This window comes from Trachypithecus francoisi, unplaced genomic scaffold (genome assembly GCF_009764315.1).
Source record: "Trachypithecus francoisi isolate TF-2019V2 unplaced genomic scaffold, Tfra_2.0 Contig00783, whole genome shotgun sequence".
NCBI lineage: Eukaryota > Metazoa > Chordata > Mammalia > Primates > Cercopithecidae > Trachypithecus > Trachypithecus francoisi.
In genome coordinates, this window is record NW_022680895.1 from 8,870 (window position 1) to 20,857 (window position 11,988).

General features: G+C 56.8%; 1 pseudogene; it reads left to right on the forward strand.

The window, feature by feature from the left end:
- The first annotated feature begins 927 nt into the window (after nt 1-927).
- Nucleotides 928-8,723, forward strand: LOC117088820 (annotated as a pseudogene).
- Nucleotides 8,724-11,988: the final 3,265 nt, after the last annotated feature.

Here is an 11,988-nt window from a genome sequence, read left to right on the forward strand (position 1 = left end):
GAGGGCTGGCTTTGCAGTGGTGGGGGTGTGGAGGGGGGCAGGGTAGGGAGGGGGCACAGGGAAGCTGGCCCAGGGCCCCATCAGCCCCTTTCCTTTGGATCATTTGGTTCCTTGGCATCAGATGCTTTCAGCTGGTGGGTCTGGGGTCGTCCCAGGGCTGCTGCTGGCTCGTGAGTCCCAGCTTGAGCCTCGCTTTTTGGGTCAAAGGTCATCTCAACCCCAGCAGAGGCAGTACGTGCACTCTGGGTTGTTCTTCCTACTATGGTGGCTTTTGTCATCTGACCTCTGCCTGCCCCAAGTCTTCACTCCTGGCTTTCATCTGTCCCCTTAAATGTGACCACAGCAGCCACCTGTGGCTTCTCTCCCACAGAAGACAGAGCCAACTGTGTCACCTGCTTCCCTGGGGCACGGTTTCAAGGTCTCACGTCCCATATGTGGCCCACTAGGCTTCCCCCGAGCATCCTGACCTGGTGGGCTAACCATGGCCCTGGCCACCCCACCCACAGCCCCTCTAGTGTTGGACTTACTGAGAGAGCAGGGAAGGAGCCAGATTCCATGGGGACCCGGGAGACTGGCTCCAGTCTTGGCCTCAGGTTCACAGAAGGAAAATGGGCCAGTGTGCTGGAGCCATGCTTCTCAAAGTGTAGTCCCTGGACCAGCAGAGCAGCATCTATGTCACCTAGGAGCTTTGTGACAAGTGGGAGTTCTGAGGCCTGCCCCAGGTCTGTGGAGCCGGAAGCTCTGGGGGCAGGGCCAGCAAGCTATACAGACAGGCCTCCCAGTGACTGTGATGCCTGCACACCTTGAGAACCATCGACCTAGATAGCCTCTGAACACTAACGGCTGCTGGTGCGTCTGGAGAAGACACAGGCCATGTCTGGGAGGCAGGGGAGATGGACTGGCACACTCCTCCTGCCACAGGGCAGCATGATGCTCGATTCCCTCAGAAGGATGTCCTTCATCTTTTCCATGCCGTATGTGTTCACCCTGGCCCTCCCAGCAGCCTGGGAAGGGCAGAACACTGCACACACAAGAGGGCCGTTCCCAGTCCCCACATTCCAGATTCATCTGTCACCACACCCACGGGAGGAGGCAGACTGGTTCCAGGAGGATGACAGCCCTTGTTCCGACACCTGTGTCTGATTCCAGGACCTACATATCCACTCTGGACTACACCAAACAAAGTCTGGGGATTCCCATTCACCTCCAGTAGAGGAGGCGCATGCCTGGCTGCAAGCAGGGAAGATCTACTACATCCTGTGGCAGAGCGAGCTGGTGGACCTGTACATCCAGGTGAGTGGCAAGGGAGGCAGGAGAACCTCTCTGCTGTTCACTCTCTGTCCATCCATCCGTTGATTCATCCTTCCAACATCTATTTACCTGTTCATCCTTCCATTCATCCATCATTCATCCATTCTTTTATCATCCATCTATTCACCTGTCCATCCACCCATCCATTCATCCTTCCATCATCTGTTTACCTGTTCGTCCTTCCATCCATCCATCTTCCATCATCCATCCATTACCTGTTCGTCTTTCCACCCACCCATCCATCATCCATCTCCATCATCATCCATCCATCACTTCCATCATCATCCATCTATCTTTCATCATCTATCCAACTGTTTATCCTATCATCCATCATCCATCCATCCTTCTTTCCATTATCCATCCATTCAGCTGTTCATCCTTCTATCCATCCAACCATCTTCTATCCATCCATGATCCATCCATTCACCTGCCCATCCATCCATCCATCATCCATCCTTTTATCATCCATCCATTCACCCGTCCATCCATCCATTCACCTGTTCATCCTTCCATCATCCTTCCATCATCCATCCATTCAACTGTTCATTCTTCCATCCATCATCCATCCATCATTCATCCACTCGCCTGCTCATCCTTCCATCCATCATCCATCCATCCATCCATCCATTCAGCCACCATCCATCCATTCAGCCACCATTCATCCACCTGTTCGTCTGTCCATCCATTCATCCAACCATTCTTCCATCATCTATCCATTCACCTGTTCATCCTTCCAACCATCCATCCATCCTTCCATCATCCATCCACCCTTCCATCATCCATCCATCCATCCACTTATCTATCCATGCATCACCCATCCATCCATCCATTTATCCATCCGTCACACCCATCCATCCATTCACCTGGTCATCCTTCCTTCCTTCCATCCATCATTCATCCTTCCATCCATTTATCCATCCGCCATCATCCATCCATCCATCATCCACTCACCTCCTTCCATTCCATCATCATCCATCATCCATTTATCCATTCATCCATCCATTCACCTGTTCTTCCATCATCCATCCATTCACCTGTTGATTCTTTTATCCATCCTTCCATTATCCATCCATTCACCTGTTCATCCTTCCATCCATCCATCCACCCATCTATTCATACATCCATCCAACATCCATCCTTCATCATCCATCCTTTCATCCAACATCCACACTCACCGTCCGTCCATGCATCATTCATCCATCCACCCACCAATCTATAATCATTCCTCCATTCATGTCTGTCCATTTGTTTATCCATACATTCATCTATCCACCATATGTACACATCATACCCTCCACCCATTCATAGTCTACTCACCCATACATACAGACATAATACACACATCATTCCAGCCACGCCCCCACCCACCCACCCATGTGTCTATACATCTGCTCATCCATCCATCTACTCATTCCTAAGCCACTGCTGAGCACCCTTTGTGTGCCTTTTCCCTCTCTCCAACTGGTTGCCTCACATCCTCCCCCAGTGGCCAGCATCTTCTCCCTGAGGGCAGAGGTGTGGCCCCTCACAGTGCCTAGCACCTGCTGGTATACAGCACATGCTCAAAGAATGGGACCACTCAGTTAACACACAGAAGAACTTGCTCCAAGCGACACGTGGCACATCTCCTTATAAAATGAATCTATCATAGCGGCTGTTTTCAGAGGCTTTCCCAAACACAGTGTGATCTGGAACAAATTGTGAAGCCCACGAGCCTGGTGAAGCTTTCATTATTGAGCACCTGCTGTATACCTCCTTGAGCTGAGGAGAAGGATCAAGAGCTCATGGCCAAGAGGGGACCAGGCCCACCCACAAACACTGTTGATGTGCGGCCTTGAGCTGCGGCAGGGATGTGGCAACGCAGAAAGGAACCAGGGGATGGGCTCCCAGCAATCTGGGGGCCACGGAGACTGTTTGAGTGCAGGGGGGGTGGGCTAGGGCTAGCCCTGGTGGTAGGATTCACAGGTGTCGGGCTTCTGGGCTGCAGCTGCTTAGTCACCTCCTGACACTCGGGTGCATCAGTTCATTGTCCTCATGCCAGTGGTGGGGCAGCCCTAATGCACAGGTCTGAAAAATGCTCAGGTGTACCTGCAGTGTGTGAGAGGAAGGAGGCTGGCGAAGGTGGGTGTGGCCACCTCGCCAGGTGTGGGTCTTGAGGGAACTTCTGCCTCCTTTCAGGTGGCACGGAATGTGGTCCTGTACACAGGCGACTCCAACCTGGGGTGGAGCTGTTTGAGGCAGCTGGAGACATCTTCTTCAATGGGGCCTGGGAGCGGGAGAAAGCCGTGAGCTGGCCTGTGGGCGGATGTGGGTGGGCCTCAGGAGGGGCACCTGGAGGGCTGAGGCACAGGTGTGGCAGGGCAGAGGCCTCCCACCTGGAGGCAGGGCCACCCATGCACATGCTTAGTTTCCCAGTGATCTCTCCATCTTCCAGATGAGGACACTGAGGCTCAGAGAGGCACAGGGACATGTCAAAGGACACACAGCATGTCAGTGGGAGGGCCAGGGCCGAGATCTACATGCACCCCGAAACGGGGACGGCTTCTCCCTTCCTCTGAGCTCACGGTGTGGCTCAGCTCTGGGCACATATAAATGTGGTGTTTTTAGAGCAGAGAGGAGTGCTGGCTCCCCCCAGTCAGACCTCCGGTGCCCCGGTGGGAGAGGCTGGTCTGAGGCTGCCAGGTGTAGCTGGATGGGCCTCAGATGACTCTTCAGCCCCCAACTTGGGTGTCTGAACCGTGCGTTATCCCAGAGCACCTCTGTGGAGGTGCAGGGGTAACTGGGCCGTGGGAAGCTCCAAGCACATGTTTGAGCTCTGAGGAGGGCGCTGGGCAAGGTGGGTGCTGCGGGAAGCCTGACCCCACCTGCCTGTGTGGTAGGACGGGGTCCTGCCCCTGGCAGTGACTACGGGCAACCACAAGGTGAGCTGCAGCTGTGCAACGAGCCGGTGGCACTGCTGGCCACGCTGGAGGAGCCCCAGGAGGGCTTGGAATTTGCCCACATGGCCCTAACTGTCAGCATCACTCTGGATAAGTCCCCTGAGCGCCCGCCCTGCCAGGACCCACACTTTGCCAGAGCCGAGCCTCCATGTCTGCAGGGCAGGAGCTGAAACAGCTGCTGGATTTTCCCGGTCTCCTGTCCAGGCAGGCAGATCTGCCCAGCTGGCTTCCCTGTCTGGCTGTGGGGCACAGCCCGAGGTCTCTCACATAGCGCAGAGCTCCCTGCCTGGCTGAGCTCTGCTTCCTCTGTCTCTTCCCGCTGCTGATCACAAGGGCCGCCCAGTGTGCCCTCTGCCTCCCAGACATGCCAGGCATCTCGGTCCCTGTATATGCCAGGCTGAGTGGCACATTCCCTTTGTCTTGTGCCCTTTCCACCTTCATCAACCACACAACTCTCTGGCTGATGAAATCCCAGTTCCCCTTCCAGCAGCCTGCCCCTTAAGGCCGGGCATCTCCTGGTGCTGTGCCAGGTCGTCTGTCCTCCTCCAGAGTCAGGGAACCCTGGGCAGGCCGCATGCCCCAGCGCCTTGTGCCCTGGGGCCCAGTACAGAGTAGGTGCGCAGCTGTGTGGGAATGCATTGAATGCAGGCTCCACGGCACTCGCCCTGCAAAGGGGAGGACATCAGTGACAGCCCAGCTGGGTTTGCGCAACTGTGGGGGGACCTGGAGCTCAGGCACGCAGTGACTCCCCAAGGTAAGGGGCACTGATCGTGACACACCCAGGAGGAGTCAGATGTCACGTCCGTGGGTTGCATGGAGCCGGGGTGCCTGGGAGCACCTGGACTGCATGGCTTTTGGGCTCCCCTGGTTAAAACCAGTGAGCAAAGGCAGGTGGCTATGTGTAGGCACAGAGCTGGGCCATCCAAGCCCGACTTTGCCAAAGCCTCACAGTAGACAGGGGCAGGCCTTATTAGTTCTGCTTTACAGATGGGAAAGTGAGTCTGGGAACCCGGAAGGGACTGGCCAGAGCTGCCCAGGTGGCCGCAGGTGCCTGGAGGCAAGCCAGGTGCTGCCCGGGATCTGCATACCTGCTCCTGAGGGGCCTGTGCCTGACTGCCCCAGGGAGCCACGTCCTCACACCTGCCCCTTTGACCTCCACCCCAGGGGACCGGCTGAACGAGCGCGTGGCCTACTACCAGCTGGCCGCCCTGCCCCACCGGCTGGGCCATGGCACGCTGGCGGAGCACTTCTACCTCAAGGCCCTGTAGCTCTGCAACTCGCCGCTGGAGTTCGACGAGGAGACCCTCTACTACGTGAAGGTGTAGCTGGTTTTTGGTGACATCATCGTCTACTGACCTGAAGGTGGGTGGGGAGGGGCAGGGCTCTGGATGTTCCTGGCCCCCTTGGAGTGGGATCTCCACAGACCCCAGGGGTCTGGGTTCCAGCCTTCCTTAGGAATGGCCCAGTGGCCTTCCTGGAGCTCTGCACCTAGCTAGAGGAGGCGGCAAGGTTCGCAGATACAACCCAGCTCCCAAGCAGGCCAGGCCCCACCCTCAAGAACTCAGTCTCAACCAGGGAGGCTGACACATGAGCGGGCAATGGTGGCTTCTGGGTAAAGAAGGGGGATTGTAGTCAGGGGGACCCTCCTGGAGGAGGTGACACCAAACTGAGTCTTGACAGTCAAGTGTCAAGTTGCATTGAACAAAGAAAACAGGGTCGGGAGAAGGACATTTTGGAGGACGACATCATCCTCACATTGAATCCACGTTGCAAGATCCAACCCAAATCCCGGTGCCTCCTCTAGGAAGCCTGCCCAGGGTGCCAGCCTGCACTGAGCAACTCCTTCCTGGAGTCCCGAGACACCTTAAACCTTCACATCACCCAGGAAGGGTGGGGTGGGACCGGTGTCTTACCATCAGGTTCACAGACAAGGGCCCAGCTCACGGCAGGTGCAGTGGGGCGGGGCCCCAGCCAGCCAGGCTGAGACCTTGCTGGGTCAGGTCTGTCTCGAGAGGAGGTGCTGTGCTCCCTCTGCCCCCAGCCCTGCAGGGGTGGAGAGCTGGGACTAGCAGACTCAGACCTGGGGTGTCTCCCCCTCTGCCCAGCAGGCACCTGCCCCTCCTCCGCATCACACCGGCACCGCGTCAGTGCTCCTTATGGGCTGAGGGGCCAGGGCGCTCCAGTCCAGGGACCGAGATCTTGAGGGCCTTAGAACAACAGGAGGAGCTGGGGCAGCCCTAAGACCCCGCCCCGTATCCCTCACCACAGGCCTGGAGCTGCCCCGGAGGCCCCCGGCCAGTGCTGGCGACACCTGGTGGTCAGAAGCGGTCCCTGTGGCCTCCCAAGTCCCAGCCAGACAGGGAGGTGCCAGGTGTCAGGCCCAGAGGGATGCTGCTCACCGCTCAGGGGCTCGCCTGGGACCAAGGGACAGGCCTCCTAGAAGTGGCCCTTTATCTCTCTTGGTCAAGCCTGCCACCCACTCCGCCTGCCCAGGAGGAAGGAAAGGGCCAAGTAGTACCTGAGAGGCCAAAGTCCATGGTTGGGGTCGAGGGGCAGAGGCCTCCTTCACCTCCTTCTCGTGCACAGCCCTCTGGGCCTCATTGTGACGGTGCTGTCAGCCCAGGCCAGCTTCCCACAGGGAGGCCCCCTCGGAATTCCCCAAGGGCAGCTGTCTTTCCAAGGCCACACCCTCCTCCTTGTATAGGAGGCTCTGGACCCGGGGCCCAGAGGAGTGGGAGAGAAAGCTGGGCTGGATGGGGCCTGGAAGGCTGGCGGAGAGGCAGGGGTAAATGGGCATCCTTGCCGATTGCCTCTAAAATGGGGTCCCCTTTAGTCTACACGTGAGAGTGAGCCCTGGAATAGGGTGGATTAGGTGTGTCCTGGCTCAGCCTGCCACTCGCTAGCTGCTGCACACACCACAGGCACATGGAAATGCACACTCAAATGCACAGGCACACGCACACTCAGGCACACGCACACAGGCACAGGTGCACACACAACCGCACACTCAGGCCCACGCACACGCAGAGACATGCTTTGGCTGGCTCCTTCCTGCTTAGTTAGGATGCCCCCACCCCTTCAGAAAGCCCTTGCCTCCCACCCCCGGCTGAGTCAGGGGTCTCCTGGGCCCCCCACAGGCTCCTGGGCTTCCCTCTGCCACAGCCCGGGCCACCTTTGTGGTCAGTGTTCAGTCCCAGGTCCCTCAGACTGGGAGCAAGGATGTTAGCCTCAGCCATGCACCCAGCACAGAGTCCAGTGTTTGGCTGGGCCGGGGGGCATTGGATGAGCAGCGGCCGTGACTCGGGGTCTTCTCACGCCCCTGCTCCATGTGTGGGGCGGGGCAGTGAGGGAATGGACTGCTGCATCTTGGACTTTGTCCTTGGCCCTGGGAGCCATCTTGAGATGGTAAAGAGGGACAGGCCAGGCCTGGGTCTTAGGTCCCTTGGGTGTCCCCCATGTGGAGGAGGCGCCTGGGGAGAAGCCAGGGGGGAGATGGGAGGGTCAAGTTGGAGGTCTGAGAGGCAGCATCCCAACCCAGGGATGGTGAGTTTGAGCCAAAAATGCATTGAAAATGGGAGTGGAGGTCTGGGGAGTCACTTTCCGTCAATATTTCAGGGAACATTGCCAGGGAGGACACCTGTGAGATGGTTTTGTACCTGGCCTGGCCCGTGGAGGGCCTGGAAATGGTCAGCATGGACAGGGGCCAGAGGGGAGCCGGGTCACTCAACGCTGTGCCCCTGCTGTGGCTTGGAGCCACGGGTCCTGCATGGAACTCTCAGAATAGGCAGGATCTGCCCTGATCTCAGCCCATGGGGAAAGCAGCCACTCCCTGCAGAGAGGGTGGGACTGAGGCAAGAGGCTTGGGGTGAGTGGAGCATAGTGATAGGAAGGCTTCCAGAGGTTTCAGGGTTGTCCCCAACTCCTGCAGCTGAGACACAGCAGTGTCACAGGCTTCGGGGCTCATGGGGTGAGCCAGCATTGGCTGGACATGTGGAATGACCTGGAGACAGGAACAGCCTCTGGGAAGACAGGCTCCACTTCCCCCTTTTGCTGAACATGGCCTGTCCCCTTCAGGAACGGTTTGATGCAGCCGGGTACTACCAGCTGGCACTGGCAGCCACCATGGACCTGGGCACCAAGAAGGGCACAGCTGAAGACCTACACGCGGCTGGCCACCGTCTCCCACAACTTCCTCCCGGACTGCCAGAAGTCGCTCTTCTTCTACCAGAAGGCCAGGACCTTCACCACAATGCTCAATGTCTGCAGGGTCAACTTGCCTCCTCTGCCACTCTGCGGGTGGGCCCCCTGGTTGGCCCCAGCCACCCTCGCTGAGGACAGCATCCGAGGGAGTGGGTTTTGTGCAAGGAGGATGGTCTCCTGCCTCTCCTGGTGTCTCCCGTGGCTCATTTTCTGGGAAATGGAGGCATGAAAGCAGGGTTCAAATAGCAATAAATGTTTTTTTGCAATAACATACTGAAGTCCCCATGGTATCCTTCCCTGTGTGCTTCCTGGGCGGTGTCTAGGGGCCAGCTCCTTCCCTGGTGGCAGCACTCTGATCTTGGGGATGAGAAGAACCCTGAGTCCAACAGACCTGGGCCAGGTCATGAGCCTCGGTTTCCTTGGCGGCCAGAGGGGAGATGGTGGTAGAACTCCCGGGCAGCTCCCTGCTCTCTCTACTCAGAGCTTTTGCTGTAGGTCTCGTGCCACCCTTGCCTTTATCCTTCAGGCCACTGTGCCCGCATGTGAGGGCTGCTAGTGCCCCTGTTCGCCATTGAAGAAACAGAGGCACAGAGAGGTTAGGTGTCTCGCCCACCGTCACACAGCAGGTAGGGGCGGAGACACAGAGCCCAGTACACTGACCACCACACCACCCTGCCAGCTTGCTGCCAGGAAGGTGTCCCCCATTAGGACCCAAGGTCAGCTCCTGAACCTCTCTTGTGGTGTCAGGAGAGCCACAGGCCAGTAAGGGTGACACCCGGGGATCCCTCACTCAGTGTCCTCTGCTTGCTCCCAGACTTGGCTGGGCCGAGCCTGGCCAGTCCCACCTGTGGCCACCGGTCAGCCCTGCGGGAAGTGAGATGCAGGGATCTCCGCCTGTGTAGACGCTGCTACCCAGTATTGAAAGCCTTATCTGGGCTGCCCCCTATGCCGTCCCCACAGGACCCCTCCCCTTCCGGCCCCCGGCCCTCATCCCAGTCCCTGGAATCCCACCTTTTCCTTCTTGGAATCTCTTGGCCCCAGGGAACACAGCTCACACGGTCTCTTTGCCAGTTTACGGCAAGGAAACCGAGGTTCAGAGACTGTGGGTGTCCCACGTGATTCTCACATACACTGCACTCTCCCAGGCCCCTCTTTTAAACACTTTAAATGAGGTGACATTCACATCGCATGCAATTAACTATTTCAACGCGAATCATGTGGTGGCATTTGTGCATTCACAGTCCTGTGCAACCACTCACGCCATATAGTTTCAAAACGTGTTCATCTCCCCAGAAGAAACCTGCCATCCTCACTAAGCTGTTACCCCTCCTTGGTATCCCCCAAGCCCCTCGTTTAATGGAAGGGGAAACTGAGGCCCAGAGAGAGATTTGCCAGTGGGTGGAGCTCTGATAATAAGGAATCAGGCACCCATCTGCTGCTTCAGTCCTGGGTTGGTTTTCCACCCAGCAGAGGTGACAGAGCCAGGAGGTTCTGGGACCCCATGCTTGCAGCCAGAGCCCTGCCCCGACCTTCCCCACCAGGGGACAGCAGAGAGCTTTCCAGAACTGGCCACGGGGCTGGCGGGAAGCAGCGGGTCAGAGCTGCTGACAGACCTCACGTGGACCCCAGATCGCTGTCTCTGTGGGTTGGGCTTGGGAATTGGAGAGGAGGCCGCATGATTGGAAACGTGAAGACAGCACGGCCTGGCTGGAGGAGCGGGAAGCGCCATCACACCTAGCTAGTTTTCTGTAATTTTTAGTAGAGACGGGGTTTCACCGTGTTAGCCAGGATGGTCTCGATCTCCTGACCTTGTGATCTGCCCGTCTCGGCCTCCCTAAGTGCTGGGATTACAGGCTTGAGCTACCGCACCCAGCCAAAATATAAATTGATAATATTATTGATTATCGATTCTTGATGTTTAATAATTAACTATATCATTATTCCCTGAGCAATACACTGAAGGTGTACACCCCTCTGTGAAAGAGGTCATAATTTCCAGAGGGTGAGATGATAATACCCACAATATCCTAAACAGGCTGTGAGTCCACCATGACTCCCAATAGCCAAGGAGGGGAGAGGGGGTGGCTATTGGTCCCCACCTCGCGGGGGTGCCTCACCACGGAAATCAGGCTGAAGAACTTAGAGACGTTTTGCCCACATTTAAAAATCCAAGTGTGGGACTCATAGAAATAAACACATTATGGGTTCACTTAACTTTTCCAAATTTTTACTTGGAGAAACCTATAAAGTTCTTGTCAGTTACATCCTTAAGTTTTTCAGTAATTTTTAAATGCACAGGTGGGGCAAGACTTGTAAAGAGGTACACATATACGGCCCGGCGCCGTGGCTCACGGCTGTAATCCCAGCACTTTGGGAGGCCGAGGCGGGCAGATCACGAGGTCAGGAAAACGAGACTATCCTGCCTAACACAGTGAAACCCCCTCTCTACTAAAAATACAAACAATTAACCAGGTGTGGTGGGGGGCGCCAGTAGTCCCAGCTACTCGGGAGGATGACGCTGGAGAATGGCGTGAACCTGGGAGGCGGAGCTTGCAGTGAGCTGAGATCGCACCACCGCACTCCAGCCTGGGTGACAGAGGGAAACTGTCTCAAAAAAAAAAAAAGGAGGTACACACGTACATGCCACGTTCTTCTCTCAAAGAGACGGGCCCTTTTTTAAGATTCCAGATATAAATGTGGTTGTCACCCTGCTTTTGAGAGGATGGGCTGTGTTTTAAGCATGAACACACTTTCGTCCATGCACCAAGGATGCACCATGGGGGACAGTGCTGCCACCGCCTCCCCAGTCTCTGCTCAGGGTGGGGCAAGGGGAGCTCATTTGTCTCCCGTGTATACCATCAACAGGCCAGGTGCTCAGAAGGGGGCTTCCAGGACTCGCTGTAGGCATTCGTTAGCAGGGCAGGCGGTGCCTCGTGCTGGTGGGCATCCAGCAGTAAGGGGGTCTTGCACTTCTCTCCCTGGGCCCAGCCCCAGACGGAGGGGAAAGAGACACCTGTATCGTAACTCATGTGTATTTATAGACATAGAGAGACTGCAGTGCAAGGTGCAGAACTAGAAGGAATCGTGGAAATAAGAGGGACGACATTTGGTTACGACTGGCAGAGCCACCTCAAGCCTCAGCACTTCCTGCCGGAGCCCTCACTGACCAGACTCCTCCGGGGTCACTGCCACTGCCTTGCCCTGCTCATAACAGGGCAGACAGTGACAGAGCCTCAGAACAACCTCCCACTCCTTCCTCACCAGCCCAGGGGACGAGCTGCTCATGAGTGTCCCAAAGCCTGAATGCGGGAACACAGAGGTGACTGAGCAGAAAGGGGGACAGGAACAATGGCCGCGGGTGTGTGGATATTGTTGGGCATCCCAGCAGCCTTTTCATCTTAAAGAGCATGGCCACGGGTGTGCAGATGCTCCCGCGTGACCCAGCCGTCCTTTCCACCTTAAAGGGGAATGGTCACGGGTGTGTGGATATTCCCAGGTGCCCCAGAGCCCTTTTCACCTTAAGGAGATTTTCACAGTC